The following is an 8720-nucleotide window of genomic DNA, read 5'->3' as shown; positions in this document are numbered from 1 at the left end:
CGTGTATATGGCAGTCACAGCTGTCAGACACATGCAACATTTGTTATTAACAGTTACACTTTATCAAAAACGTATGTTCTTTTTGTATTTATTTATTTAATTCTTTAAAAATATATATTTTATTTTAATTTACTTTTATTTATTTACTTTTTTTATTATTATTATTTATTTTACTAGTATTTGGTTTGTTTGTTTTGTTTTGTTTGGGGGTGGGGGTGGGGTGTGTAAGAGGGAATAGGCGTTTTCCTCCTCGAAGGTTCTAAGGTTTTTATTTTCTCAACTTCCACCAACGGTGGTACATGAGTGAACTGGAAAAAACATTATATACACATATACACCAAGATGGCATCGGAGAGATATAATTGAGGCAGGATAATGTACAATACAATATACATGTACATACATATTCATATATACAAGGGTGTCATTAGAGAATGATACAAACATTTAATTACATGTATTTATATCTAAACTTCTATTGATACATTTAATAAATTTTGACAAGTCTTTAACATATTTAGCTTTCTTTGAACAAAGTAATCTTTTGAGTGTATAAAGGTTGGGCCAGGTATTGACATACTGAGGTATGTACAGCTGCCGCTGTTGGTGAAGAGTTTGGCACCTGAAAGATAGTGAAACTCATCACCGACAGCGGGTGAGTTACATAATTTACATAAACGATCATTTCTTGGAGTATTTGTCCACCGGCCAGTTTCAACAGGTAGATAATGGTTACTAGTTCTAAATTTAAGAATAGGCATGTAAATTGATTTTGGCATATAAAGGTACGGTTCAAAAGATAAATCCTGTTTATAATATTTGTAATAAAATCCCTTGGAACTTTGTTCGACGGAACTTCTCCAATTTTGTAAATTTTGGTCCTTGAGTATCTGTTCTACTGTTGAGGCTAGCCACGTGGTGGTGCAAGTGGAAGGGTTTTCATATATTTCGTTTAACCCGCAATCATTAAGAATTTTTTTAACAAATGAAAACCATCTCAGTCGATCTAACATATCTGGGACATTAACTTGGATATAATTGTACAGTTTACTGGAGATTTTCAAAGTACTGGTACAAGTAGCGATCTTATGCCAAAAGGTTATTACTCGTTTGTATATTTTGATAAATATTGGCTCTCTACCAAATTCACCATAGAGAGCAAAGTTTGGAGTTGAGTTTCTTAAGGACGAAATTAGTTTAAGGAATTTAAGGTGTAGTCTTTCAATAGTCAGTAAGTTTTCGAATCCCCAAATTTCGGATCCATATATCATAATAGGTACGATCATAGTGTCAAAAGCTGTTAAAATACAATCTAGTGGTAAAGTTATATTCCGGGCTTTTTTCAGTAAAGCATACATGGCTTTTGTTGCACTCTCAACTAGTGATTTGATTGTAATTATATATCTACCATTCCTATGAAGTTTAATTCAAAGATAATTGTACACGTCGACTATTTCTATGTTTTGGTTTTGATACACGAATATATTTTTGGATTTGGTCGCAGGTCCGCTACCAAAAATGAGCACTTTTGTTTTTGCGAGATTTACTTGTAATTTCCATGTGGAACAATATTGCTGAAATGTATCTAATGATTTTTGCAATTCAACTTGGTCTTCACTAAAAAAGAACAGCATCATCAGCGTATAATAATATTATCAGTTTTAGCAGAGACAATGTATCTATATCTTCATTACATTGGAGATCAACACCTTTACAGTTGTTTGCATGTAGAAAACTTTCTATGTCGTTTATGAATATAGAGAACAATAATGGCGATAAATTTTCTCCCCTGTCTAACACCGGAGTAACACTGAAATGTATTTGATATATTATTGTCAAGCATAACGGCGGACTTGATGTCATGATACATGTTCTTTATTAGATTTAGAAATTTTCCATTTATTCCGTTTCTGACCATCTTATGCCACAGGCCAATACGCCAAACAGTGTCAAACGCCTTTGTAAAATCGATGAAGACACAGTATAACTTCTTTTTGTATAAATTTAATAGTTCTGTAAGTATATGTATGACAAAGAGATTGTCTGATACCGAAAAACCTTTCCTGAATCCGGCCTGGGCAGGACTTAGAATATCGTTAATACATGTATTAAGAAAATTGGCTAATCTGTTATTCTGAATAGACGTGAACAACTTTCCGAAACATGACAATATTGTAATTGGGCGGTACGAATTCGGATCCATGGTGTTTCCTTTACCTTTGTACAACGGTTTTATCATGCCTTTAAGCCACCTTTCTGGAACAGAGCCAGAATTAAGAATCAAATTAAAAAGTTTCAGAAACGATGGGAGAAGATATTGTAAGGCATCTATAAGATAGTCATTCTCAACGAGATCGACACCTGAGGATTTATTGCGCTTCAAGTTATTGACGGCAGTGACAATTTCTTCCTCTGTTATATTCCTATTCAAAATTTCAGTGTCATAAAGCTCATCGTTCAATTGCGGGTCTTCATTTATTACTTCAGCACAGTAATTTTCATTAATGGATTTATAAAACTCGTAAAACGTATCGAGATCGGGGGTAGTGTCAGATGACTTATTCCGATTATTCAATAACTTCCAGTACTCTTTAGGTGAATATCTCCTGGTGTCTCTAAATTTCCTATTCATATCCCCTTCATATAATTTCATATGTTTATTCAGACACATTTTGTAGGATTTAGATATTAGTTGCAAGTTTGATCGATTTGCAGATGTTTTGTATTTATTGTATTTCTTCTTAGCCTTGTGGAATTCTCATGATTTTACACTCATTATTGAACCATGGTTTATTCTGCTTCGGTTTTATCTGTGTTTGTTTCTTGTCACGGCGACTTTGCACTCCGAATGTATCACGAACAGCCTGTGCGAGCACGTGCGCGATGTCTGAGGCAAAGTTGTTAATTTCATCAGCGCAAGCGTTAACTGAGTAATCCTGTTGATTGAGATATTCTAGTTTTTTTTATGTCCAAGTTATTACAGAAATCACCAGATTTGCTAATATCATAACGCTTTGGTCTCGTAGGCATTGTGTTATTATGTGTTTGATCTTTCGTATAATGAGCTTGTTCATCTATTACGGGATTACCACCTGCAGACGACAGCGTGAAATGAAGCGGACAATGAACATCTGAATATAGAGGTGAGAAGTCGAGTATTTCAAACTGTTTCAAAAGTGATAAACACTTCGGCGATGATATCACATAATCAACAGCGGACTTATTTTTACATGTTGTTTTGCCTACATGTTTGTCTTTTTCAAATCTGCCATTACATATAAACAAATTCAGATTCTTGCATATTTCTAGCAATCTAGAGCCAAACTTATTTGATATGATGTTCTAATAATAGGCAGATTAAGGGAATCTAAAATAATCTCTGGTTTCACTTCACAATTCATATTGTCTACGTCTATATCAAACTCCTCCACGATGTGTTCATCAATAATGACATAATCACTTAAGTTCTTGGTTCTCGCATTAAAGTCTCCGATAATTTTAATAAAGTCACTTATTGAAAAGTAATGCAGAATTGAGTGTTCTAATTCGATAAAAGCATCGTCATTGACGTATTTAGACCCTTCGGGCGGTAGATATACAATACCCATATACATATCTTGGTCAATATTGAATAAATCTTTTGAAATCTTTACCCGCAAAATGTAATTATTACTATTTTCGTCGTCTAAAATGGATATATATTTTTCATATTGATTTTTATAAGCAACCCCGATACCACCTGATTTCCTTGAACAATTATTTCTATGTTTGAGGTATACTTTAAAACCATCTATTTCTATATCATCCAAATTATCAGTTTTGGTTTCCTGCAGTCCTACGATGTCATAATGTTCTAACATTTCAATAAAGTCTGGATAATGTGTTCTTTTCCTTCATCCACATACATTCAAACTTCAGAAACTAATTTCAGTTCTATTATTTGTATCATCATCATCATCATCGTCGTCGTCGTCGTCGTCATCGTTATCATCACCATCGACCTCAACAGTATCAGCGTTAACAACATCATCATCAAAGACGTCATCATCATTAACAACATCATAATTACTAGCATCACCAAGAACAACATTATCATTAAGAGCATCTGGCGTGATGATATTATCAAACATTATTTTAGTAACGCCAGTGAAATTTTCAGTGGTTTTGCTATAGGACCTGGATGTAATACCTTGGTCTTCACTCACTGAACTGGATGAAGGACATCGAGTGTTTACATCTACGTCAGTCCGTACCACATCATATGCCTCAGCAACAACTACATAAAAAATAAGACCCTCATCATTTATACTGGTCAATACATTATTTTGTTCTTTAGCTCTAAGTTTTGTCTTATCACAATCATGAATAGTTTTAGAAACGACAACCTCAGCTGCAACATCATTATTACCATGATCATTGTTAGCATTTTGTACAAAGTTCAGGATAATATCATCCTTGTCAACTACTTGCTCAATTTCATGACAAACATTATACAAGTCAGATTCAACAGATTGGTCTATATCACAATCTTTAGTAACAGCAACACAGGTTCTTATATTATCATACAACATGATATTACTGGTTTCAACATTTTTAACAGAATTCAAACCAAGATCACTCTTATTAACAAATTGATCAACCTCATGACAAACATTATACAAATCAGGTCTATATCACACGTGTTGGAAATAGCAACACAACTTTCTATATTTTCATCCAATGTGATATTACTGGTTTCATCGGAATGAAGAGAATTATTCAAGTGGATATGTTTATCAACAGTATTTGTATGTCTTGGATTCAGATTATGATTTGTGATATAATGATGCTTTGGGAAAATTTTCATCTATAGAGTGAAGGTCAACATCAACATCTACCACAAATTCTTTTTATGACAGTGTATATCAAATTGTGTAAGAACGTTGTTAGTTGGGCTGTAAGATGATAGTTTAGAGGTATGCACTTCATCTGCAGGCTTTACTTGTTTAGTCAGAATAAGATCATCTTTACAATCAAAGGGTATACAGAATGATTTAGATCTGTAATAATGATTATCAGCGTCATATGAGTTTACTTGTCTGTAATCAGATTGATGCCTTGTTTGGAAGTCAGGGTCAGCGTTCGAGTGGCTTACATCAGTACCACTGGTACACCCCTACCTCTGGTGTAGCGCTGTTGTCAGTCTGGGTCTGGTATAGGCTCCTGTCTGGAGGACCCTGTAAGGAGGGTGAGTAGGCACAGTTGAAAGAGAGTTATTCACATACAGTCTATCTACAACAATGTGAGCTCTGTGCCCTTTGCTCCTAGCTTCCCTCTGTAAAGGAAACAACACATCTCTCCTGTATTCACTTATCTCATCGGGAAACTATTCCAGTATTCTCTCCTTCCTCCCCTTCAGTTCTCTCCCAGCTCTCTTCACTGTGTCTCTCTCTGAGGTGATGTTGAACTTGGCGATGATGGTGATGCCCTGTCTTCTCTGTCCAATCCTGTGAATTCTCTTGAAGTGAATATTATCAGATTCAACTTTCAGATCATCCTTTATAAACTTTCTTAAGATATGTTCTGTAGTAACAGTCTCTGATTCAACCTCAGGGATATCAGTAAATATGAGATTGTCCCTCATAGAACGGCACCTCTGATCTAACACATACTCTTTTATTTGCATACTTTCCTTTCGTAGATTCATCACCTCCCTAGGTAACGTACACAATTGCTCTTTCATGTTCTCAATGTCAGATAGGATTAAGTTTTTATCAGTGGACCAATCATCAAATTTACTGCCTCATGAATTCAATGCTTGATTCAATGGAGCTAACTTTCCCTTTAAGTGAGTCAAGCTCAGCTACTTTAATTTCTAGCCTGGCTACCTGGGTCTGTATATCTGACACAGATTTCTCAATGGAGTCTAACTTTGACAATTTGTTATTGATCTCACAGAGAGTATCAAAATGTTCGGGTCAGTTGCTTGATGTTGTTGTTGACTAAAGTAGTTCTGACCTGGGTTGTTGTGTGGGAGCGGTGAGCTCATGAGCTGTGGCGGACCGTACACGGACATCATGGCCTCCCTCACAGCAGCTCCGATGTCAACAACAGGTGACGTGGCTGAGTTAGTAGTACTCTCTGGGTGTCTGGTAGCTTCTTCCTCTTCGCAGACTGATCGCCAGACTTGGCTTTCTTCTTATCACTCATTTTCTATGAGCAATTACAGCGCTGGAGTTAAAATCTCAGCAATTTTAGTAAAAGGGTCGGACACGATTCAAAACACGCCCACACATAAAGATTCAGCCTTTGGCCCCCTGAAGTGGACTGAAGTCGATGAAGGAACTAATTGTAATGAATGTTTCTCTCCATACTATTAGTTGATTCAGCAATGTGATCCACTGTTGATATATCCTTCCTTAATATATTCCAAACATCCTTTGAAATGTCGTTTCTTTCTGTTCTAAGAGAGGCACTCTGCACGCTCTGGATGTGCTTAGATAAAAAAATATTGGGATTCTATTCCAGCCTAACTAATATCTCATACACATGCATGTTCTGTTGGACATTATACCGTATTATCTATTTCTGGAAGTTTGGGTTCAGAAATGTGGACATACGCATGCATATTGAAAAACATGTCAGATAAAATCAAATCATAACATTTATTGCAACAACAAACATAACAACTGCTTTGTTCACAAACAAGTTAAATGAAGTATTGCAAGGTCATCCCATAAATTGTTTTATCCACTGACTGTTAGTCAATGGCTTTAAGCACAGCAGATCACTTGACAAAAGGTTAAACATTGCACTCTGTCGTCGGGGCGTCGACGATAATGACTTCAGCAATTGATGCTTGTGGGCTCGCCGCTTCATTCCTTGGAACGTCACTCTGCGAGGACTGAACCGTCTGAAGATAATTCTTGATGTCCTCTTTCAAGTCCTGAATCGTTGACAGCGGTAGTTACGATCTTATGTTTTCGTATTTCTTCTTCTCCTCTCTCAGTTTCCAGAGTTAACATCAATCTTCGCTCTATCCTCTCCCTTCGTCTTGGACTACAGGCAGCACCATAGTTCGTTGGTCCTCATTGCTGCAAGGTGTGAACGAAGCCTGTCAAAGGGCACTGGTGGTATCATGATGACATACTTGGTTTTCGCTGACAACGGGAAAAGAAGAGTCGACTTCAACAAGACAATCTTCCCTGACAGCACCCAGAATAGATTTCTTTGCAGGCGTCGTTGCTGCACATTCCATTTCGAGCAGATTTTCCTATGTACAGTGTTGTATCCAGTTGCTCTACGGACGACAAGCCACGTGAATGCCCAGAACAGTGATGAATTAAAATGAAGAAGGGACTTTTATACGAAAAACATACGACTGCTCGGTTCGTAAAATACTTCTCACAGATGAAGATGCCACCGACAGCTACTGGTGGTGCTGTTGCTTTAACACTGTATTCAAGACACGTTGAGTGACAAATAAGCTAAGTTTGTTTTATATATACTGAGAAACTCATGTTTCACTATGGCGTCACTTAACGTGTCTGACCTACCATCTGCACTGTCTGATGTATGCTCAACCAATGAGACAAAGCGCCCACGTGTCACTGTGGGTTTGGACCAATCCGATGATACAGGCTCTTTTGCGGAGTAGATGAACGTAGGTGTCAGTCACGGCTAGCCAATTACAAATGTTGATTCAGGCAGTTGTTGAAGATTAACAATGATTAGAGTAATAACGAGGGTGACATAACGTGCTTAGTAAAGCTGTCACTTAGGCTAAAGACTAATTTATCTGACATTTTTATCAATATGCATGCGTATGTCCACATTTCTGAACCCAAACTTCCAGAAATAGATAATACGGTATAATGTCCAACAGAACATGCATGTGTATGAGATATTGGTTAGGCTGAAATAGAATCCCAATATTTTTTTTATCTAAGCACATCCAGAGCGTGCAGAGTGCCTCTCTTAGAACAGAAAGAAAGTTTGAACTACGATATCATGACCAACACCTTAGTAAAATGTGCCACCCTGATCACTGCAAATTCTTACATCAAAGGGGCGGTAGAAGGTAGCCTAGTGGTCAAAGAGTTGGCTCGTCACGCCGAAGACCCGGGTTCGAATCCCCACATGGGTACAATGTGTGAAGCCCATTTCTGGTGTCCCCGCCATGATGTTGCTGGAATATTGCTAAAAGCGGCGTAAAACCAAACTCAGTAAGTCAGTCTTACATCAAAGTCAAGGCACAAGTTGTGGAATGGCATTGAATGTATACCAATGTTTGTCCTTATCTGACCCGCCAAAATCTAAAAATGCCACTCAAAGAGAAGACTTTCTCCCCTCCCCTCACACACACACACTTCTCTCTCTCTCGCTCTCTCTTTTTGTGTGTGCACAAGTGCGTTCGTGAATCAGTGGAATGAAACTATGGCGTAAGCAGGTTATTTTCATGTAGAGTCAATCATATTTCTTGAAGAATATTAATTTATAATTTCCTTGAGAATATTATTCAATTTTACAAATATCATTCAGAACAAGCAAGGGAAAAGTCCCATTCCCACCCATTCTGACCATTACATTCATTTCAACTCTAACCACCCCCCTAAAACCAAGTCTGGTGTCATCTCAACCCTGACCAGGCGCGCCAAGGAGATTTGCTCCAGCAGCGATGACCTCGACCATGAACCTAACCACATACAACGTGTCTTCACCAACCTCAACCAGTATCCCAC

At 37.3% G+C, this 8720-nt stretch overlaps 1 long non-coding RNA gene across 1 annotated transcript; it reads right to left on the bottom strand.

Annotated features, from left to right (window-relative positions):
- Nucleotides 1–425: 425 nt before the first annotated feature.
- LOC124267245 lies at nt 426–5229 on the bottom strand. The gene is made up of 3 exons (XR_006895985.1): nt 5075–5229; nt 4190–4276; nt 426–622 (listed from the first exon to the last, which is right to left on the bottom strand). It is a non-coding gene; the product is annotated as an uncharacterized LOC124267245 (long non-coding RNA).
- Between the last annotated feature and the right edge of the window lie 3491 nt (nt 5230–8720).

This window comes from Haliotis rubra, unplaced genomic scaffold, assembly GCF_003918875.1.
Source record: "Haliotis rubra isolate DU_JTF1 unplaced genomic scaffold, ASM391887v1 Scf13, whole genome shotgun sequence".
NCBI classification, from domain to species: Eukaryota; Metazoa; Mollusca; class Gastropoda; order Lepetellida; family Haliotidae; genus Haliotis; species Haliotis rubra.
This window is presented reverse-complemented; position numbering and strand designations above follow the sequence as displayed.